The following is a 24,183-nucleotide window of genomic DNA, read 5'->3' on the forward strand; positions in this document are numbered from 1 at the left end:
GCATGCTTGATATCTCTACTATGCATCATTCATTTCCCCTGCTTCTATTTCATTAGATTGAAGGATTTTTCACCTCATAGTAGGGATATTAAACATTTCATCAGCAGTAGGAAAAATACTTGGTAACTACATTATGTTGAATTCAGTCTCTAAATTGATTCAGTTTACAATAATTTCAACATAGTCAAAATCAAAGTACTTCAAAATTCTCCCAAAACCTGTCATCAGGGGAAGAGGATGTAGGAGGGGGAGAGAAAGTGGAAATTAAAATGTGAACATCCAAAGAAAATTTTCTGAACAATTTCTGAGTCAGAATCCAACACCTAAATCCACATTCTACATCAAGCAGGGACATATAACTTTTCTTCAAGTACATATTTGTGCAGAGAAGAAAAATTGACCTGGGATCATTATTAGCAGTAATTGTCATTGTTATAACACGTAATTGTTTTTCTCTCCGGGGTTCATCTCACAATGGAAGCTTCTGCTTGAAATAAAAAAATGAAGAAATCACCTCTGCGAGTCTGAGACTATGTAACATAAATAATACAAATTCATATTCTTATGTAAGTTCTCCAGCAAAATACAGGAAAAAGGTATCATTAAAACATATTTAAATTTTCAGCATAATGACACTTTAATATCACTATATCTTTGAAAATATTAAAAATAAATAAATCAATAATGGACAATGAGTATGTGCTTAAGATTTTGAATTTGCAATATATCTTAGGTAGGTAAACACCAAGCCATTAAAATTTATTCTTTATTTAAAAAAAAAAAACTTTTATGCAAGCTTTTAATTGGCATCCATATTTTAAAAGAAATATAGAATAACTCTTTCATATAGTAACATTGTTGCGACCTTTCTTTCTCAGTTACATTATATAATACATTTTAAAGTATTATTTTCCAGCTAAATTGAATAATACCAGAGATAAAGGATGGTAAAATGTTTAGAGAATTCTTTATTACCCCTTTGAAGATGAGAAAGCAGGCAGTTGGCTAATCAGATGTGTACAGTTCAGATGTGCTGAGGTCCTTTGTGCCTTTTTTTTCTTGCCACAATTCTGGTCCCTTAAGAATTCTGCTTTATTCTATGGTATTACTTCACTAGACTTTCATTTTTTTACCCCACTGCTACTATCTTCTCCATTCTTAAAAAAAAAGAATGTGCAATATGTACCTGTGTTATCTTCAATTTCTACAGTAATTTACTGCTAGTCCCTGACATGTATTAAATTCCTCTTATGGATGCATTTCTTTAGTTTCTAGAAAACAGTTTTCATTTATTTTGGTCTTCTATAGGGATGACAGTGTTGTTTTTGGTTTTTAAACTATCTTGATTCAAGCTTCTGTTCTTTAACCTTTTTTCTTACTTGTAAGTCACCAGTTTATGGAATAAAAGACAATAGAGTATGAATGCTTTGATTTGTGAAGGAGCAATGCAGTGAAACAAAGGATTACATTTCAAAGTCATGTTCATTTTAACATTCTTTATGCAGTATTTCACTATCTTTATATTTATATAGCAATCAATTGATTGAACTCCCCTAGGTTTTCTACTGCAACTCAAGGACTTTGAAAATCAGAGACACATGAGATTACTCTTCTCATCTGACTATCCGCATAAAGCCTAGGGAGATTAAGGAAATACTTTAAACTGTGAAAATCTCTCTAGGTTTTCTATTTCATCTTCTGAGAAGAAAAAGGCTTCTGTGCAGAAGTGTCATCCTGGACATTTATTTTGGGATGAAAATAAAATAAACCCATTCTAGAGGTATGCTTTTCCTCCACATGCTAAGACACTCTGGTATCTCTAGCTCAAAAGCAAATGTCTGACAGGGTATCTCAAGGAACTGGATTACATGTCAAGATATTAAAAATTTGTGCCTGTGATTTTCAATTCTTTGGCTTATTTTTTAAACTTCAGTTAATTTCAGGTAAGTTGTTACAGCTGCAGTTGATACACATTATGTGCTCCTAAGGCTTCCATATGTAGCTTTTGAGACTAAAACTGGTTAAAAATGTCAGAACATCTTCACTGACAGTTTGATTTTTAAAAGCCTGTTCAGAAGGAAAAAAATAATGAAAGCTTGGTATATTTCTTTTTTAATCTGTCATTAGAAAAGTTATTTCTTAATTGATATCCAGTTTTTGTGTTTTCATAGGTTGTTAAAAGTGTGAAATACATAGAATAATAATACATATAACTTGATAAGAGCATAATCTGAGTGAAGGATGATCAGTGAAGATCCAGTTGTTGATTTGATATATGTCTGAAAAGTATTTTCCATACACCCATGTATTTGGAACTCTTGTAATCCTTGTACCAAGGATTCAGAATGTTAAGCACAAGGATTTAGGTGATTGATACCAGTCTAACTGTAGATCTTCATTAATTCAACTTAGATAGCCTCAATCATTTATTCTTGATCTGCTCTTGGACCTCATCACCTTCTGCTATCCGTTGCAATAGGATGGCATGGTCCAATTCTGTAAACTGTTTCTTTTGCTATCTTTTCCTGTTTTTCCTGAGATTTCTGAAGCAGAAAGCTAAGCTTAGTCAGAGTGGCCTTTTCATAAAAAAGAAAAAAAAAATGAAAGAAAATTATGATATATCTTTAAAACAGCTTTCCTTCTGGCTTTGTGTTTCAGAACTGCTTCAAGAAAAACAAGGTCAAGTGGATGGTATATAACAGAAGTAACAAATTGCTGAGTTATGGGAGAAAGCAAGGTGGAGGAAAAAAACAAGGGACCAAAGAAGAATCCAAAAGTTAAGGCTATTAGTGGCTACCATATAAACAGTTAACTACAGATTAGAGCCCAAATAAAATTACTAGACAAAGAATAAAGATTTGTGTATCTTGATCAAGTTGTTTCATTACTAGATATAATTGTCTTTTTCTTATGTGAGATTACATTTTTATGACATAAGGATCCAGACTTTCATAGTGTCTATTGCAGTTTTCAGTGTGTTGCTTGGAGAGGATAAAGCTTCTCTTGTATTTAAGAACAGGTCCATTTTTAGGGTGTTTTTTAAAGAGAAGAAATACACAGTGAGGCTTAAGAGAAATACTGAATGTGTGGGCAGCAAATTAGGAATGAAAGACCCAGAATCAGCTCTTTAATCAACAAACTAAGGCTAATATTTTGAGATAAAAGTTATATCTTCTGAGTCACTGCCTGACTGGTGACATTAAAACTCATTATTCAACCAGGAAAGTACAAAGACTATCAATAGCTAAGGTATTTTAATTTGTATATCATAAATAATTTTAACAAGTCCTTGACTTGTTTGGTTTTTTTTAGAGTCAGAATTCTCAGAACAGAGAAAACTTTCATTGATGTCCATTTAAACTATAAGAAAGCAAGAACTTACTGTGCTTGCTTGAGCAGTTTCACTGACTTTATGACTTTTCATATAAGGAAGCTGAAAAGCTCAGCAACTCTAGAGCCAAACTCTTTATTTCGGCGTTTTGCCAGAGATGACTAATTTATATTGTATCCACAGGAAACAGAGTGGAAATGAAAGTAAAGGAATAGCGAAGGTAAAGATTTTAGATATTATTATATAAGTGAACACCTGCCTGCAAATTAAAAGAGTTTAAAAATTCAGATTTGGTTTGCCTCTTCTGTTATGAAGATGTCTGTCTCTTTACAATTGAGTATAAAGCTGAGAAAACAAGAGCAGTTCTATGTTGCCTTACAACTGAAAATATGTGTGTGTATATATACACAGAGTGAAAACTAAAGAAAAAGCCTGTTTACTGCGACAAGAGTTCTTAGAAAACAGACAAACCAGATTGCCTTTCGACTTCAAAAAAAATGTCTACTAAATTCATTCATGAACAGCACACTTCATGGCAGTGCTTAGTTATTGCACATTAACAATCAATATTGTTTTAAAGTTTATTAGATTGTCTTCAACAAAGCCTCAACACAATGTTTACAATTTGTCTTCAACACTCAAATTCTGAATTACCTTTGTGTGTGTGCAACTCCACATCACTGATGCTACTGCTGGCTGCAGTTTGTGGTGTCCTTGGTGACAACAAGATCAGCCTTGAGAGCTGTTGGCAGGATAAGTCAGATGTGCATTGTTTCATCTTCTTTCTTCTGCAGTTTTTTTCACTTGTGCTTGCTGTTTCATGCTATTTGCTGCTGCAGTTCGCTCTGCCATCCTCAGGAGGGAAATCATCTCTTCCTGATGCTGCTTTGACAGTGAAGGATACCTTTCCAGTTCTCATGGCATACTTGGTTGGAAGTCCTGTGGATTTGCCGACCCCTGTGATTATAATGTCCTCTGCAACTTTGTCTTACTTTCATGCCTCTTATATGCAACTTCTCTTTTCACTTTTGGTGGTCACATTATTCTCTTATGCAAATAGCTGAATTGTCTGGCTCACAGTGTTATGCCCTGACAATGCAACAAAAATGCTTACATACTCTTCTTGCGTACATTGTTTCAGTGTACTTATATTCAAGTTAGAATTGAGTGTATGATGATGAACTTATTTATAATTCCTAGATGTCACAGTGGTTCCTAGCACTTGTAAAACACTGTCTCTGTGCCTGCTGTGGAATATACAGGCTTCTCACAATGAAAGAACACCCTCTGCACTCTCCCTATCCAAGCTACATAAAGCTTTTCTGGCAAAGGAGTTCCAGCCAGTATCTCTCTAAACAGGATTGTTAGAAACCTCCAACTTCTGGCCTTCCATGTTCAGCAATCACTATTTATACTCACTTCCTCTTTGCAAAGATTACTTCTGGGATTTTGTCTAGACCAGAGTGTAAATTTTGAGGAGCAAACAGACTGATCAGATGTGTACAGTTCAGATGTGCTGAGGTCTTTTGTGCCTTTTGTTCTTGCCACAAAACCTCAAATCTTGCTGGCTTGCTAAAATAAATCATCTTTGTCTATGCTATTGGGAACTGCCTTCTGTTGCTCCTAAATAAAAAGCTGATTATAACATTAGGAACACTTCAGCACTGAAAGCCAAGGAGATTAATGTCTGCACTGAAAAGTCTTGGCTAAGAAAAGGTAAGTGCTGAATGAAAGAGATGTGGCTGTTTGCAAAGAGAAAGAGATTTAAATGGAACTCAGAAGAACTGGAAGTACATTTTAACCATGATGGAAGAGAATTCTACTGACAATTTTTCTTTTAGTTCTTTGGGCACACAAAATCCATAAATCCTAATAAGAAAGGCACGTTTGTTAGGTTGTCTCTCCAAAGTAATTAGGTGCAAAGTGGTGACATCAGCTAAACTCTTTCCTTTGTAATTTAATAGAAAAAAACATGGAATTCCATCCTGCAAGTCATCAATAGAAATTATATAACCAGTTCTTGCCTATATTATCAATTGCAATTAAATCAAGTATTTATCTTCTTTTTTTCTCATTTAATAAAGAACTGCAAAATTATTCTGATTTCTCCATACATGTTGGTGAATTATTTTTGAAACTATTCTAGTGTAGGTTGAAAAAACATAGTATGCGTAATTAAACTTTGGAATTCTTCTCAAGCTGTGCATGCTAAGTGCTTGCAGTCAGTGTTATGTGTTTTTGTTTTCTGATGACCTGTTGTATTTAATTGTTTCCACTTCTATCTGCTGTCTCATTTAGGTTAAAAGTAAACAATCAAAAGTGCATGAAAAATGCTCTGTCCACAGTAGAAAGCAGTTTCATACCACAGGGCAAATTTTCTATATCAAAATACCATTTCAAAAGTGCCTATATTGGCAATATATGAAATATTTAATATAAAATATGGCTTTTACATCCACTAGGTTAGTTTTACTGAGTTTCTCTGGGTAAATGTCCCTTCCAGCCTCCTAATGTAAAGGTGTTCAAAAGGAGAAATCGTTGGTTCAAACTCTTAAATCTGCCCCAGCACTGTAAGTGCATCTGAGGCTGATCTGAGACCAGAGCTCCTGTACTGGTGAACTTTAAAAATAATCAAATACTTTTTAATGCATATCCCTTTCAAACTGAACCAATGCTCAGGGATAGCCAGAGGATTCACTTTGAAACCTCATTACTGCTCTTAGTAAGCCCATTAATGTGGACACAGACATTTAAAAGATGTCTGTGCTTTTATTTTTAATAACTTTTGTCTAGAAATATAAGCTATTGCACTTTTAAATGCAATAGAAAACCTTGCTAACACATATTAAAAGAGCCCAAACATTCCTACAAACACACATTATTTGTGGGAATAATATTCTTAGCAACAAAGGGATGTGGAAGTGTTTGAGAGAAAAAAATGTGCAATTGAAACAAATATTCACAATATTTGTGACACAAATAAAGACACAAATATGTGCTTCATTATGCAGTTTCTCAGTGCTACTAATGAAATGACATTAGAAAAGTATCAATTACCTAAATATAGCACAGAACATACAGAGTATATCTACAACAGAATTAATTTTGTCCATCCTAAATTGATTTTTTGGATCTGAATTAGCTTTTTATATAAGTAACATTACAGTAGCATTATTACAATAATAATCTATAAATTAATAAACCATGCTGCAGCATTGAATAAATCCTAAAATGCAGAATTTTATTCAATAAAAATAGAGGAAAAGTTTCATTTCCATGGTTTTCTAAATAATTAATATAAAAATTAATGTGTATTGTAGTGACAGGGATAATGTAACTATTAAGATATAGACGCACTCAAAAAAATAGTTAAAATGGAAGCTTTCTGAAAGTATGTATAAAATGTTTTACTCTATTTAGTTATATTCCTTTCTTTGTTTCCTTTTTTAATGGGTTTTATCCTTTTGTGGTTTTTTTTCTGTTCTCTGTCCATAAGATTTGTATTACTGGCATGATCTTCTGATAGGTAACATTATGTTTGTAAGGTATTTCAGCTTAAGGCTAGAAAAGATTGAGTTGCTAATAATTTTAATGTCTGTGCAAATAATTCTGATTTAGTCTAAACTCACGTATATTTAGAAAATATATACTCTAGATTAAAACAGACTTAAGAAATACTTATATATGGGCTTCTTCCTGTGCTGAACTATATTGTTGCTCTAACGTTCATCTTGTTCCTTTCCGTGTTCTGCCACCACTAACTTGCTGCCTCTAATAGTGAGGGGAAATCTACCAAAATGTTTCACTAAAGATTTGAATGTAAAGCACATGATCTCAAAGGAATGAAGCGGTTTCATCTGGAAACATCATGTTTTCTGGAAGAAAATAAGATTAAATAAATGCACTCTTATGTCTTCCTCTGTGCAGTATAAGGCTGTTTAAGGACTATCAAAATTATCAAATTATTTACCTACACTTCTGTAACAAATCCACTGAAGACTCTTTTGTTGGAGGGGATTGTTTTGGGGTTTTTAATCATCTCTTCTGATAATGACACTGGGGAATCATTCTTCCCTTCGTTTTTGCCAACTTCATGCTAGGTTTAACCTTGTTTAGTCTTACCTTTATCATATTTAGTTGCATCAGCCCAGCTGCTTCTGCTTGCCAGCTTGCACTGTTGTAGGTGTAAAACCATCTTGATATGGTTAGGGAAATGCATCCCCCCTGACTGAAACCATGCAAAATGTTGACAGTCAGTTTAAACCCTCATCAGAATCATTGCTGAAAGAGAGAAAGAACAAAGCACCTATAATTCACACTGCTTAGCAATCCATATCTCTGAGGGAAGACAGGAGTCAGCTTTTGGAATAACCTTCTCTGCAGACTGTCAGGGGAATCAAGATGATCATATCAGATAAACTTCCCAGCTTTTGCAAGATTGAAAGAAATTACCTGAAATTGACTCTTTATTCCAAAGCAATCATAACTGTTGCTGTTTCTTGTCCTAATTCTTCCCATGCCACTTCATTATTTTCATTTCTAAATCTCTCTCTGCCCTTTTGTTGCCTCTCCCTTTCATCAGCTTTCTCCATTCTCACCACTCAAACAGGTGATTAACAAATGCTGGTTTTTCTTTCCAGCAAAATGTCGTCCTTCTCTGACCCTTGAAAAGTTTTCCAAACGCTCTAACAGCCAGTTTACTTCTTCCTTGCAATTTCATAACCTAAAATAATTTTTAGAAACAATTTATTACAATTCTATAATTCTTCCTTCTAGAATGCATTTAGTTGTTCATTACACTGCTATTGTAACTGAAAAACGTAATGTATTTCTGGTTTCAGGAGCTCTTCAATTTGACTTAGTGACCTGAATACAATTTTAATACACTGAAGATAAGCATGCAAAATCTATATGTTTGTTGAATGGCATTTTCGCAACATTTTTAGAATAAATGGTGGCATAAATGTGTTGACAGCAGCTAATCTCAGAGGATAAAGTATGCATTCCTAATAAGCTCTTTACTCATGTTAAAGGAGAGTGAATGACAGGCAGTGCAAGATCTTATCTAAAAGGCAAAATACCTTGCAGTGCATAATAATGCACATAACAGGTCTGCTCACTTATGAGCTGTGGATAAATGCAAGAAATCACTACAATAATATGCCTGGAGACAGAACACTTATTCTCCTTGTGTGGGTGAGTGTGCTGTAGAGATCAATTAGATCATGTAACTCCTGCAGACAGTAAGAATAGCAATAATAAAACCTAAAGCAAAGAACATATTGCACAGTGTGCTGACAAGGTCAAATTGATAGTAATGATGTGTGGTGGCAGCACTGCAATAAGGTTGTCTTATACTGTATGCATCTGATATTGGCTTTCATTACCAATATCCTGGAGTACAGTCAGAAGCTTACTAAAATGATAGTGATTACCCAAAGGGCAAAAGCAAATAAGACAGGCATTTCAGTTCTTGTGCACCCTTGAAAACCGCATGAAGGCAGAAAAAATTGTCCCTCATGCTAGATCTACAATGTTTGTTACTACTGGGATCAAATTGAGTTTATACTGCCTTTTGTCCATTTTTAAGCTGATATAGTGCTTTAAAGCATGTATGAGCTTAGTGAGTTTATTAAGCTAGACTGTCAGAGACCATGATAGCTCTCTTCAGTGCAAGCCTACAAGTATGAACTCTAAATGAGCCTGGAAGACATATCATACATGAGATGTACTGTTCTGGAAACTTCAAGTTAATACTGGGTGGGCATGTGAAATCTTCAGGTTGGGCCTGGTTTGAATAAACTCCAAATATTTGAATAAGAGTCTAGTATTTTTGCAACATAGCATTTTCATAGCTTTTTAAAAACCAAACCAAACCAAAACTAATCCTATGCTTTACGTGAGATAAAATACCTTCTACCACTCCCTGAAATTCATCTTCCCTCACTAAAGAAGTGATTTAAACACAAGGAGCTTTAGCCTCTACTGAATAAGACATGTTCATAGACAGAAAGGTTAATGAAAAACAGAGTGTCCTTTGCAATCATATATCAAACATTGCAAAGAAATGCATCTGGGAAGTTGCTTCTGGTCTTATCTGATGTCTTTGCAGCTTACACAAAATGTGAAAGGCTGAATAAAATTAAGCAGAGAATTTTTCCATGAGGTATTTCTCTTGCTCATTTAAGCATTTAGGTGAAGAGTAGATTTTGCAATGTAATGTGCAATGTTCCTGTCCACACAAAAAGTTTTAACCCTGAAAATATTGAGGTGATATTCAAAGCAGAGGTGAACATTCAGAAAATGGGAATTTGTGAACTTGACTGCTCTTGACTTTCCTTCTCATTACAACATTAAAATGAATAGCTGCTCTTTCACTAATGCATGACATTTTGTGGGAAATATGATTCTTCTCTTTTTTGGTGTTAACTATTCAGGGAATCAAGGCTGGCATAGCAGGACTTCAGTGAAGTATGTTAGTCAGGTCTGCCCACATACTCTGGATTTTTCTGTTTGTGCACTTGACACTGCTTTGAATTTTTGTCTGACACAGCCGAGAGCATTTTTTGGCTGTGACTTCTTGTACAACTGTGTCATGTCTGGGGAAAGACACCTGTGAGGAAAAGGCTGGGTGTTGACTATGATTCAGATATGGTGGATGCGGGTAGGAACAAGGAGGAAACAGTGCCCCTGACATTTGGATTACCCAGATGAGTCACCTCAGGTATTCAGTTTTATTGCAGAAGGAAAGTCATAGAATCACAGAATGGCTTGGGTTGGAAGGCACCGCCTTAAAGATCATCTAGTTCCAACTCCCCTGCAATTTAAAAAGGTTGCTGAAAGATCCATCCAACCTGGCCCTGAACACTTCCTGTGCCTGTTCCAGTGCCTCATCTGCCTCACAGTAAAGGATTTATTTTTCATGTTTAATCTAGATATTGTCCTCTTTCAGTTTAAAGCCATCAACTGTTCTACTGCCATTAAATGCCCCTTTAAATTGTCCCTCTCTCTCTTTCTTGCAGTCTGGCTTTTGTGTTTCAAATACTAATTTATTATTTTAAACAAAGGTTTCTGTGTATCAGATGCATGATTCATAAAGACTAGAGACTTCTGGAGAGCTGGCCTTAAAACCATGGCAAGCATATGCCACTTCCCTCTACTCAGTGATGGCTGCATTTCCACCCTCAACATCCTCTTCCTATGCAGCACTGACATGGCATTAGCTATAATGCTGTCTCCTACCATCATACTCCTAGTTCCTTGTTCTTGTCAAACTCCTGTCCTTCACTAACTTCAAAAACTTATTTTTTTTTAAATGTGTGGGCCCTCTCTTCTGTCACTTACTTATATTCTTTTTGGAGAATCATTACTGGTTATACACATTCAGGAAAATTCTCTCCTTGTTATTGTTACCTGTATGGCCTTAAACGTGTTTGATATGCTTTCTGAATACTGATTAAGTTTTTAATTTACATTATATGCTTTTTCTTCCCAAAAGCTGTATTTCTCACAAGACTTCTCAGGAAACAAAAATGTCATCTTAGAAAATACTACAGTGACTTTCCCTTGTAAATAACTGCATAAGAGTTCACTTTCACACTTGCAAATGTTAGGGAAAGTTGATGTAAGTTAATAACCCTTCTGAAAATGTATCCAAGCTCATAAGCACCTAAAAACACCTTTAAAAAAAATGTTAACATCAATTTTTCAATTCCTTTTTAACCTATGCATGACTTTTGTAAAAAATTACACATCCTGCACTTCAGTTACTAAGCACAATATTTTCTTTTTCCCTAGATTTTTTTTTATAAGATAAAAATCCATTTTCTTAACATGTGTCTCTTTTATTTTATTCTTCCTTTTCAGATTAACTGTAAACAGCCAAAGTTATTTCTTACCTAGATACAACATTTTGGAAGTTTGCTAATATCACTTTATTATTAAAAGAATATTATCCCAATGCCTTCTCTTACATACATTATACATCTTTGATCAAAGAGCCTAAATATTTTTCAGTGCTTCAGTTATTCCATACACTCTCCTTGTAACAGCAGGTATGATTATGACTAATGCAGCCTGCATCAAGATGACTTCCCTAATATGCTGAGATTAAAAAGGAAAAACAAAACCACATTCATTATTTTGCAGCTCTGAGTTTTTGTGCTGAATAGGAAAACATATACGTGTAAGCAGTATTACAATGGTTGTAATTACTTCTGCAGTAAAAAACGCATTACAATTTACTGTTCTTTATCAGCTGGAAAACCCTTCCTTTTGAGACATTGCATGTGCTTCCTTGAAGAACAGAACAAGAGAGACTCCTGCTGGTTCAAACTTTACAGAAATTAGCACTTTTTAACTAACTCTCTTTTTTTATTCCTTATATACTTACACTGCCATTCTTCCATAATACCAAAAGGCTCCAAAGCTGAGGGAATGCACTAGACACTCTCCTGCAGCTCAGAAGAGCTGACTATTTGAATTTTTTTTTTAATTTCTGAGATAAAGAAGTAGAAGGAAGAAGGGCAGAATTTAAGGATATACACATACAGTCACATGAAGTATGACATAGTAGTTTATAAGGTTCTATTATGTCTATAGCAAATTATGAAGCTACTTATTTAATATGTGCTGCTCTTAGATGAGAAAGTCATTATTTGGTGCAAATATTTATGTATGTGCATATCTTTTAAGCAAAAGTAAACCAAATCAAACCATCAGGAAGAGCACAATTCACAGAATTGTTTCATTGAGCTCAGTTCTATTCTCAGGCAAAAATCTTAAATTACTGTGACAAAGCATTCCGAGTAACATTGACTTATACTGTTGTTTTTCTCACAGGATGTTTGCTTTGTTCTGTACACAGGAGGATGGCCACTGCTTAGAGAAGGAAGAAAATTTTACTCAGTATTCCCTCACCCTCCTCTTGCAATATGTGCCATGTACTACACAAACGTGTACTAGAAGGAAGGTTACACTTTAATTTTTATAGTGCTCACCATTGTATCTGAGGGCTAGATATTTAAAAGCATTTAAGGGCTGGGCAAAGGGGCTTGATATCCAAGTCCAGTTGATGTAGTGAGAGCTACACACTGTGCAGAGATACTGGTGTGTTTTTGAGGACTGCAGCTCAGGAGTGTGTGTCCCCTAGCACAGCCTATACTGCGCCACAGGGACAGCACAAAGACACCTATGGAATCCCCAATTCCCAGCTGGTATTTTTAAATATCGGACCAAAGTCCCATGCAAAGATAGTAGTTGCATTCCACAAAATACTAAAAATGAGTCCACCTGAGCCACCCCAGAAGGATAAAAGACTTCAGCAACTCTCGCTTTTGGAGTTAGTGTTTCTATCCCTTGCTGAGTTATGTACACTACAAGGAGATACTCTGATTCCAAAATTAATATTGCCAAACCTTTTGCCCAGTTGCCCTTCAACCCTTGAAGTACCAACCTTTAATGGTAATAAACTTTTGGGGTGCTTAAGTATCTGCATCAAATTATGGTGTTTTGTCAACAATGAATAGACCTTTCCTGATCTCAGCAACCACTGGAATTTAATATTAAGGATTTTCCCTATTATGTCAGCTAGGGTTAAAAATGAGTTTTCTCAGAGATAATTAACCTTACAGAAAATATAAATGGAAGAACAGTAACATTTTCTTTTATTGAATAAATTAGCATCTACACACTCTTCTTGGAAATTGAGCATTCTCATTAAAAACACTTCTCTTTAAGGGGACTTGAATGAACATATTCAGATCCCTCCTGGCTCTCACTCATTTCAGATTACAGTTGTCAAGATGAGACATTTCTGAAAATAAATTTTATGTACTTCATCTTGACAAATGCTCCTGTACTACATTAAAGCAAAGGGAGAAATGTCAGTGATTTTTTCAGTATCACAGTACATATTTATAATAGGTTTTACCATAGAATCCTTTTTGCAGAATTTTTCAAAAACTTTCATAAGTCTGAATCATCCTCCCTCCCTGTCTCTCTCCTCCCTTTATCTTTGATGTCTTTCCTACTTTCTTCTAGGAATAGTAAAGGTCTTTGCTAACACATGAAGTGCAAGAAGGCAGCAGTCAAAAGGAAAGGTGATACAACACCATGCAATTAGAGTTGGCACTGAAGTGCACAGGAACATCCAACTGTAAATGGCATGGTGCAACAGCACAGCACAAGACATGCTGCTGTCAGGTGAGGAAAAGCTCGGGCAGTCTCTGAGGTCACAGGCTTCAGCTCAGCACTATGTATTCCAGCTGGGTGATCCCAAAGCATCCCCGGGCTCCTCTCCTGGGGGCTTAGAGCACATGTCTCCCGTTAGAATGCACCTGACACACCAGGCCCTTCCTGGCAAGGAAGCTGCAAGCCTACAGAGGACCTCAGGGCAGGTGGGCCAGCTCCCCAAAGGGAAAGAGCCCACGACACTGCAGCACACACAGCCCAGCTGAAGCTGTGCTGCCATCATGGAGGGCACCCAAGTAGGGGAGGAAAAGCCCAGCACAAGGTGAGCATGCTGACTAGTCTGCACTAGGGGAAGCAACTTTGTCATCTGAAGTAACAGGACGCCAATTTTGTTTCAAGGTGCTGATGCTGATTGAGTTTTAATCTGTGCCTGTGAACCAGATACAGAATGCAGTTTTGCTTTGTGGGTACAACTGCATGACAACTTGCTACAATATATGCTTTCTGGATAACTACAGGCTGTTCTATTATTCAGTATCATCAACTTTTTTAGCAATCAGTTAAAGTGCTAACTCACACTGCATCTGTGGGCTAGACTAATTTTCAGCTACTCAATACCAGTAAATTATTTAAAGCACTACGGAGGACTTGTGTTTTCTTACTGCTTGACAACTTGCAATACATGAGCCAAGGATTTAGTAAGGCTGGGAACTTCCACAGCAAAAGTGGATGATTGCAAGCATTTTCCTCTGAAGTCTGAAACAGCAGGGTATAGGGTACTTGCAGTAGACAGCTGTCACCTGCTCGAGTACATTTATGTTGCCGCACCCTGGTGACACTGGAGATGTAAGTTGGTTCAGAGAACTCATGTTTTTATTTAGGTTTTTGATAGTGTGCTATTTAGAGCTTCAGCCTAGCCTTCAAAGCAGAGATGAAGTTAAATGTATTTTACCACCTAAAGAGTTAGGTGGGACATTGATGTATTAAGTTGAAAAATACAGAGCCAGACTGGAAGAGAAATTCAGCTTGCTCTAGAAAGTCAGGGGCAAGGACAGGACGGTGGCAGGACAGAAACTCTCCTTGGTTCCTTTCACATCATTAAAATAGGACACGAAGAGAGATTTCAGATATAGTTATTTCACTCTTCATTTCACAGAGGCAGTTGAATCTCTTCAATATTATGATGGAAAGGCTTTAGTGATATCAATATTGCCATAGCTACTTCAGAATTTGCAGTGGTAAAATGATACTCTATGAGGATGTAGCAAGAAGCATGCTTGATTTTTCTGAGCCAGGTGCTAATTAAGAGATAAGCAGAATTTAGCTCTAAGTAAAAAATCATTAATCTTAAAGTTTCAAAATCTCTGCTTACCTTTATGCAATCCATTAAATTTTCCGCATCTGGGCAATGTAAACATGTTCATTAAAAAAAATTGTATTTCACAAAACTAAGCTGATTTATCAAGTTCATTAATATTGTATTATTTATAAATTTATCACCACAGTTACAAACAGATGGTCTTGTAATGCTTTTCTACTTTTGCATGGCTGAGATAACAGCAAAACCTATTATCAGTTGTTATAGCTGTCTAAATGTAAATATAAAGCAGAGCTAGGTCTCTTATATAAATAGGAACTATTGTTTGGGACCCAGAAACTTTTTAAAATATACCCAAAACCATAAATATTTTTCTCTTGCTGCTATTAGGCCTGATCTTGAAGTTGTTAATCAGAACAAATAGATCTTTTTCTCTAATCATTCTGGATGTAGTCAATATGTAGTATGATGCTTCATGTGTTTATTAAACTTTGTCTTCCTCTGCATTACCACTTTGGACTCATTAAAAATAGCAATCTGGCTTTAAAGTAGAGCTGTGAAAATTAGATAATAAATGCTATTGCCAAAGAAATGCAATGATGTATTTATTTCTGTGTTTGACCCAGAGGGATTAGCATAAGTTTTCAAATTAATTAGCGTCCCTTAGGTCACCATAAATTTAACACTCCCTTGTTTCTGTTGAGAATATATTAATTGCAGATTTTTTGCTGATGAGCATCATATTGTGTAATAAATATATGGAAGTGTCAGTGAAGCCTCCTTTCTTTTCAGCATATTTGCCTGCAGAGGACATTCCCTAAACATACTCATTAAACTTTTTAAGAAAGAAAAAATACAAATCGCTTCTAGATGACATTATTTTATAATACTTTTGATTACAATTTCTGAACAAAACTAAAATTTTGAAACAATGGTTTAAATGCAGATGAATAATATATAATTGGTAAAAATTTAGATTGTGCTGCCTCAGATAATAGCATACTAGTCCAAAAATAGTATGACTGACATTTTTAGGGCAATTTGCAGGGAACAGTACTATTAAGATGACTTAGTGAAATAATCTAATCCAAATATATTTTACTTCAGTGATGGTTTTGAAATATTTTTGTGCTGAAGCAAATATTCCAACTACATAAAGAATTTATTTTTAATCATTTCTTCTCATTCTGATCACCAAAATGCTGCATATTTCATTCACGCATGGAAATCTTAGTGATATTGATGGGTTTTATATTTAGGAGAGACCATATTACCTTCTGCATCTGCACATTCACAACTCATCTTCTCAAATAAATCTGTAGTGATGTTTTCTATTACATTTGTAACAAAACATTAGGGATTCTGGAAGCAGTAAGAGAAGATGAAATTTGAGATAGAAAGATTTTGATAAAACTAAGATTTCAAAAAAGCAGAAATAGGCTTGAAGTTAGTTTTTGAAAAGTCATTGCTAGGTTTCAGTATGTGAGCATAAGAGCACAAAAATCAAAAATAACAGCTATGCTTTCAGAGCAATTGCTTCCCATTTTAAACTTAAACTTTGAGAGAAAAAGAGAGAGAAAAAAACTCTTTTTGTATGAAAAAAAAAAGACCAACAAACTCAAACCCCAGGTTTTCTCATTATTATTTGCATGATTTGTACACTGCAACTCTTAAAATCAGGGGATTTAAAAAAACATAGGAAAGAATCTTTTTTATTGCTGCTTATTATGCTGTATTGGTGTGCATTGTGTTTAAAAACACTACTTGCATCCTGTTTCAGGCATAGTGCTGTTTGATAAATGAGTTTAATACACTGATGTTTACCTCAGAGAAAATTCTGCCTATACTTTGGAGAGGCTTTTGTGCATAAAATCTGTTTATCACGTTTTCTAATACAGAATGTGGTCAGCATTTGTACCATGGGAAAAGCTGACACATTTCCCATTAGTCTTTACGAAAGCCATTTATTAATTACAGAAACTAAAATAAATGTAACCAAAGACTTCGTGCATTGAGAAATACCATGATACTTTTATATACAGGTTGTTTCAGGAAACTGATGCTCATATGTATGCAGATGACAACACCTTCCTGGCCACCAACATACTAATCCTAAGCTCTCATTTCACAGGAAACCTGAGTAAGGGGGGGGTTACTTTGTTTTATGAGGGTTTAGTTTGGCTTGTAGTGGTTTAATTTGAGGGGTTTTTGTAATAATATAAAGCCAAATTTCTTCAAAGAAAGAAGTTTTTATTACAGAGAAGCTACTGTTTTCCTTATGTGCATGCTATCATTTCAAGGGATGGTCTAATGACATTGACATCTGAGAGTGATTGAATGAATGAGCAGTCTTGGAATTTGCCCAAATCATGTTTTTCCAGAATTACCTATCACATTCAATACTAGTGCCATCCATTAAACTCTACTTCATTGCATCTTCACATCACAGTTTGCAACAGAAATATGTTCCACAGGATCTGCATTTTGCGATTTTCCTTTGCTAAAGACATCATTGTTTTATACAGTTCCTGATCATATATACTTGGTGTAATATCCATCAAGACTTACTCCATGTTTTTCAGTTTTTCTGCAGTGATTGGGTCATGGCTTTGGGGAAAAAAAAAAAAAAAAGAAGCCATTTTACCAGTAATTCTTACATTAAAATGAAAAAGCATATTGCTACAAAATCAGAATATTAACATGCATGCCTTTTTGTATGTGACAGTAATGTTTTTGAAATTAACGGTAAGGGGACTACAGAATTAGAGGTTATAAAAAGAACTGGACATTGAATATCTTTATATACTTAAAATTTTATAAAACATTAAAAAATAAATTTGTGAAGTATAGATTACCTAGTGTACTTATTTTTAGGACCTCTGTGATTTCATATTTTAAAAGATGTTGACTTCCATGCATTTCAATCAGTACCATATTCAATATTTTTCTAGTAATGAAAATTTTTCTTTCAATGTCTATACTTTAAAAATTTGATTGATGTAAGACTGACTGTGATCTAAATAGTAATGGTGTGTAACATTGTAAAGTATAACTTTATTGACACCCTTATTGAAAGATTTATTGTATCATGGTGTGATTCTTGGGTTGTCCTGTGCAAGGCCAGGAGTTGGACTTGATTATCCTGGTGGCTCCCTTCCAGCTCTGTGTATTCTATGACTCAGTGAAGCTGTGAGAAAGGCAAGGCACAGTGTGCTCACACAGTGGCTCACTCAGGCCCCAAGAGCAGACCGAGGGTCACAAGTGATGCCATGGCTCTGCTGGGCCGCCTGGCATGCTGAGTCTGGGTCATCTGGCAGCAACTCTCGGTGACACAAATGGCACATGAAGGTGAGTAAGAGTCACACCAGCCCCTGGCTCCACTGATGGCACTGTGCTTTGAGGTGGGCACGACCTTCCTGGATAATAGGGGCAGCATCCTGCCCATGCTGCTGATATTAGCCAGGGGTAGGGTGCCAAGAACGAGCACAAGCTGGGAGGAGAATAGATTGAGAGCAGCCCTGAGGAGAAGGACTTGGAAGTCTTGGTGAGTGAAAAACTTGGCAAGTGCCTTCAATGTGCATTTTCAGCCCAGGAAGACAATAATCTCCTGGGTGGCATCAAAGGAAGCGTGACCTGCAGGTCAAGGGCAGTGGTTCTCCCCATCTACTCCACTCTTGTGAGATACCACCTGGTATCCTTCCAGTGCCTAAAGAGATCCTGGAGAGAACTGGATGGAAACTTTTCATAAGATCTCAATAGGATAGGGGTGGTGAGGCACTGTAACAGGTTGCCCAGAGAAGCTGTGGATGCCCCATCCCTGCAAGTGTTCCAGGCCAGGATGAATGGGGCTTTGAGCATCTTCTTCCAGTGGAATGTGTTCCTTTCAGTGGCAGGGAGATAGGATCTAGGTGATCTTTAAGGTCCTCTCCAAATCTCTCTGATTCTGTGATTAATTAAATAACCTTGCATAGGTGAAAATCGTTCATCTCTAGTTTTGTAGAAATGTTTAACAGCCACTAATTTCCAGTTGATTATGCAAGAAAAACTTCAAGAAGGCAGAAATAGTCAGGTATCAACACTCGAAAATTAATCTAACTAATTTTCTGATAACTGAAAATTGCTATGCTCAATTCAAAAGCTATAAACCCACAATACTGTAGGAATTTATTAATATTATTATATTTAAATGTTCTCCTGTTTAGAATTAGGATTGGAAGGTGTTTGTTCTCCTGTGCTACATTTAATAGGTTGTTCCTGAAATTGCAGAATTCAGTAGTTCCACTGAATGTAATGAAAATGTAAATATAAGTTACTTGCCTGAATACATTATCTCTGAATTGGCTCTGAATATCTCAATTTTCAGTGTAGAGTATGTTCATTTAGGTATATGATATATTCTAATAGGAGACACGCTACTAAATCTCTGTGAATCCCCTTGAAAATTGAGATATGTAAGAAAAGGTATTTAAAGCTTTTATTCATAATACTACCATAGCTATTATGATGAGTAAATGGCTTAAGCTATTTGACCTTTTCTAGGAATAGATGTAACGCTACTTTGTTCCTCAGCTAGACAAGAAAAATTATGTGTTTTCTGAGGTTTTTTTTTTAAATAAGTTATTAAATTTAACAGGAATATATCTTCACATAGTGCAAATTATTCTGTACTAAAAATCCTTCTTTTATGTGTTTTTGGATTCATACAGGGCTCATTATTTTGCATGCTTTGAGTTAGCTCACCGTTTTTCATTATAAATCTAGAAACTTTGAAGACAAAGACTAAGGTAATGGAAAACCAATAGTCTTCTGAAGATGTAGGGAAGCATTCCTGTGTATTTCTCCACTTTAAAAAGTATTAGTTTGTGACCCCTGAGAAATAAATAGTATTGAGGGATTGGGGGAGGGAAGGTTATATCTTTTTTTCTATTTGGAATGGAGCTCTTCCAGAGTTGTCTACCAAATAGCTTAGTTCAACTCAGAAAATATTCTGCTAGATGTAATTTTATCATATTGCATCAAGTTTCTTTTTCTGGTATCAAATTAATTTATCCTGAAACATCTCAATAATATTGATTCTATATCAGCTGATATATCTTTCTGGCATAAATACTGTCTAGTTTTAAACAGTGTTGGTGACTCATATGTTTTGGATATTGAGCAGCAGGCCTCAATAGAAATAAGGTTAGTAACTTTTCTTCACGCAGGTCTGGTAACTTGCAGATTATTCCAGCAATATTTTCTATCTGTGCCATTTCTTCTACTACAACTTGTCTGATATTATCAATCTCCTTATACCTACAACAACTCTTTAGAATTTCTTTACATCACCATCTACACAAAAGAAAATTACAACCGTCCTCAAAGGCATAAAATATATAAATGCTGTAATCACATTTTTGGATATATTGACTCCATTTCAACTTTTATTCCTTATTCTATTTTTATTATTTCCATTTGGTTAACACAATCCTATTGATGTTGCATGAGAAATCTCTCTTTAGTTACATTGTCTCAAGAAGATCACATTTATTTCTTATTCATTCATGTGTCTTTATTCCCTTCCTAGAATATTTATTTATTTATTCCCTTGAAGTATCCTACATATTTTCATCTTTCTCTAGAATAACATAGGTAAAATTAAACTTACTCTAGGAGTATTAATTTTCCTCCAATAGTAATATATCGGCCTTGGGTGAGTCACTGAATTTCAGGTTTCGACTGTAATTCTATTATTTATTTAAAATTAACTTTACCCCTATGTGCCTTTCCAAATCCAAAACAAAAATTCCATGGCAGTAAATCTTGAAGATGCACGATAAGATAGTGCCCCTTCATATCCTTTTCCCTTACATTTTTAGGAGTTCAGTTCTGTAAGAAAATTGCTCTAGCTGAATTCAGCTCTTCACATTTCTGTTTTAGTCAATAGTTAGACTAAAAGAATGTTTCTGGGAATACTAGAAAATACTGCTAAAACATAGATTTTGAACTCAATAACATGAATATTCAATACAGAACTGCAATCCCAAGAGTTTACTTACTAGTTTAGTCAGTGACTTCCAAGACTTGCATAGCTGCAAAAATTCATTTAACTCCAAGTTATTTATTTTCCCTGAATAAAAAAAGCTGGCGTAAACCTGTGAAGAAAGGAAAAAAGTGAATTCCATGTGCTCCTGACAGCGTAATACTCAATTACTGAGACAAAACCTGTCATCATCACAACTTATGTATTATATATACACTGATATGTGAGAACATAGAAGGGAACATTTTTCTGGTTTGTTTTGCTCCTGAAGTCCATTACAAGCAAATTGAAAATGTGGGAAATAGAATCTTAATCTCTAACCACTGCAAAACACTCACCACAGAAACTGGCCCACCACTAGATTACAGGGAGGTTTTTATGTTTACAAAGCCAAAGAGACACAAAATTTGTTTTTTCTTAGAAAAGCAGCTACAAAATAGAAGAATTCATCTTGAAGAAGAATTTATTTTAAAATAAATTTATTTATTTATTCTTCTTGGAAGAATAATTTATTTTGGATACGGCCCTCAGGATCAGGGTTACAATATGCTGCATGTTTTTATATTTTCAGAAGATTGTGGGATCTTAAAAATCATGTAATTAGAGTGTCATTGGGGACAACATAAAATTATTCAGTTGGATTTATTTGAACGTGTTTATGCAGATGTGTTTTCACAACCATCACTGATTAAAAATGTGTGTTTATCTCTAACAGGTATTTCTTTTTCTGCTGTTTAGTATTAATAAATTATTACTTTATCACACATGTCTACATTACATTCAGATATTGAAATTAAGTAACGACATGAAGACATGAATCACTTGTCACAAAAATGAACCTAGAAAAGATAAAATGTTAAAAAAGAAGGTTTGAAAAATACATATGTGAGGATATATAAATGGAAAAAAATATATTTTCCTTCGTAATCTCCTCTATTCAGTTTGGAAACACTGTAGAAAGTTTTCTATGCAGTTGGCAAGATTTTCACATTCCAAAAGTGACTGCACTTTTTAAGAGAAGGACACCTTCAGATAGTTACTGTGCTAAATAAATGTCAGTAAGGCTCTTACTTCTTTATTAATTATAATTCTATTATGTCAAAAAGAAAGAATGTAATATTCCAGAGAACTTTTTGTGACAGAAAATGGACTATATCACAAAACATGCATTACAGGACTTACAGAGATTTTTTTTTTCATATGAGCTGAGGAACTAGGAGCTACATAGAGGTAGTTTCACCACTGCATGTCCCATGAGCATATGGAGGGTTGAGGTGGTGTCTGCTGTTTTTAAGAAAAAAAGAATGATTTGCATGTGCAAAAACATTAACAGTAAAGAGAGAAAATTAACACAAGAAATGTATAACTTGGCAGAAAACTTAAATTCCTTGATTATTATGATTAATGCTGGTGTAAGAAAAATTCCAATCACCACAATTCAAAACCAGAAATATTAGATAAGAATTCTTACAGCATGGATTAATTTTAACTGCATCTTCAAAAGCACAAAGGGCTTTCAGTATATCCCTGGACACTTTCCATAGGCTTATTTCTGCTGGGTTTGCTTTCCAGTGTACACTTTCCAACTTTGACCTACACATTGAGATGAGGATCATGTCCATTCCTCTCTCCTGTTCTGAATACCCTCACTCATCATAGGTGTCCACGTGCCATTTTTGTGTGTATCTTTCATCTGTGCTTCAATGCCAATACAAAAGTCTCCCTAAAGTAATAACAAAAAAACCAAAATAAAAATTGGAGGACTGAGTAAAAAAGAAAAGCATCCTATAATTTATGCTACTATGATCAAACTTCCACCCTCTGCACCATTCAGTGGAACTACTTTGATAGTCCGACTGAAATACAAATACTTTATCTGAAAACATTTCATCTGACTTCTTTTACTGAAATGCAAATCTTTACATTTTATAATTTCTAAGTAATTACTAAATAAAGATAACCTGAATATTACTTCAGCTGCCAGAAAATGCCTAAAATATACTCAACATCACTTTAATTTTCCAACAAACTTATTTAATGTTCATTATTTTTACTGTTTTGCTTTTAAAATGCTGAGCCACTTGATGCATCATAAAATAAATTTTTGAAGCACAGAGAGGAAACAAAGCAGGCAAAGCACTTTATTTAACACTGGACAATTTTTTAGAAAGTTTTATCTTGCTTGTTAAAGTAAGATGAGACGTTTTCTATTAAATAGGTTGGGAAGCCTTAGGGGCCACTGAAAGCTTTTTAATTGCATATTTAATTAGAAATGTGCTAGAGAGCTGGTGTTCAGCTTTTCTGAAGCTCATGGCTCCTGACAAAATGTCTTCTTTTAAGCCATTTTGTCTCTTGAAATGTTTTCTAAAAAGTGGGTTAAACAGAAGAAGCTTTAATTTTGCCTATTTTCACTTCAAAGGGATTTTACTGTTTTATCAATCCTACTGTAAAACCAAGGTGAAATGACATCTTCAAAAGTAAGCATTTTCAGGTAAAATAAATCTTTTAAAAGAGCAAACTTTAAAGATTCTAACAATTTGTTTCTCTGCCTATCCCACCAGAAGGATGGAAGATGAAAGAAGGAAAGAAGAGGAGGATTATGTCCAGTTACTACAGGTGCAGAGTTTGCAGAAGCAAACCAACAGACACTTCATCCAGTAACCAGTGTCTGGAGGTGAAGCAAAATAAATTCATAAATATTACCTTTATATCCTGGGTAGAGCAGTGTTGACAGCCCTACCTGCAGTTGTCAGGATGCACAACATTTGCTCTATGCCTGGACAAAGCATGACAAGCCCAGTATGTCTTATGCCCAGTGCTTGGTCAGGGAGCCTTTCCCAAAAAAGTCTTCTGACAGAAGTTTGCTTGGAATTTAGGTTGCCTCAGAAGTCCTACCTTCCCCTGAGGTAATTTAGTGGATAAAGGAGGGCAGCCCCAACAAAAGCTGACAGCACTTCAACCCTTAGCATCGCAGGTATGAATGCACATTAGTTATGGCTGGATAAAAATGCTTCTGAAATACAGGCTAAAGCCAGTAAAGTAAGCTGCTGACTTTTTAATGAAACACAGTATTTGAATAAGCATAGTCTTTTGGAGGCAGAAGGGAAAGCTTTTTTGTTGTTGTTTTACATGACAAGCACTGTTTTTTAAATAATTTGTGTTAAATAGAGAAGTTAGAAATACATAGAAGTTTGTTGATTAGGTGTGATCTTGTACAATGAAAGGTAAATACATACTGAAAAACAACTCAGTAATTAAAAACGTTATACTAGACAGTACATCTAAATGAACAGAATGTGGAAATGCTTTTTGGTACACACA

At 35.1% G+C, this 24,183-nt stretch overlaps 1 long non-coding RNA gene across 1 annotated transcript; it reads right to left on the bottom strand.

Moving 5' to 3' along the window:
- Nucleotides 1-809: 809 nt before the first annotated feature.
- Nucleotides 810-20,974, bottom strand: LOC141728230 (uncharacterized). The gene is made up of 3 exons (XR_012579093.1): nt 20,879-20,974; nt 7,454-7,612; nt 810-4,420 (listed from the first exon to the last, which is right to left on the bottom strand). It is a non-coding gene; the product is annotated as an uncharacterized LOC141728230 (long non-coding RNA).
- Between the last annotated feature and the right edge of the window lie 3,209 nt (nt 20,975-24,183).

Source organism: Zonotrichia albicollis, chromosome 2 (assembly GCF_047830755.1).
Source record: "Zonotrichia albicollis isolate bZonAlb1 chromosome 2, bZonAlb1.hap1, whole genome shotgun sequence".
NCBI lineage: Eukaryota > Metazoa > Chordata > Aves > Passeriformes > Passerellidae > Zonotrichia > Zonotrichia albicollis.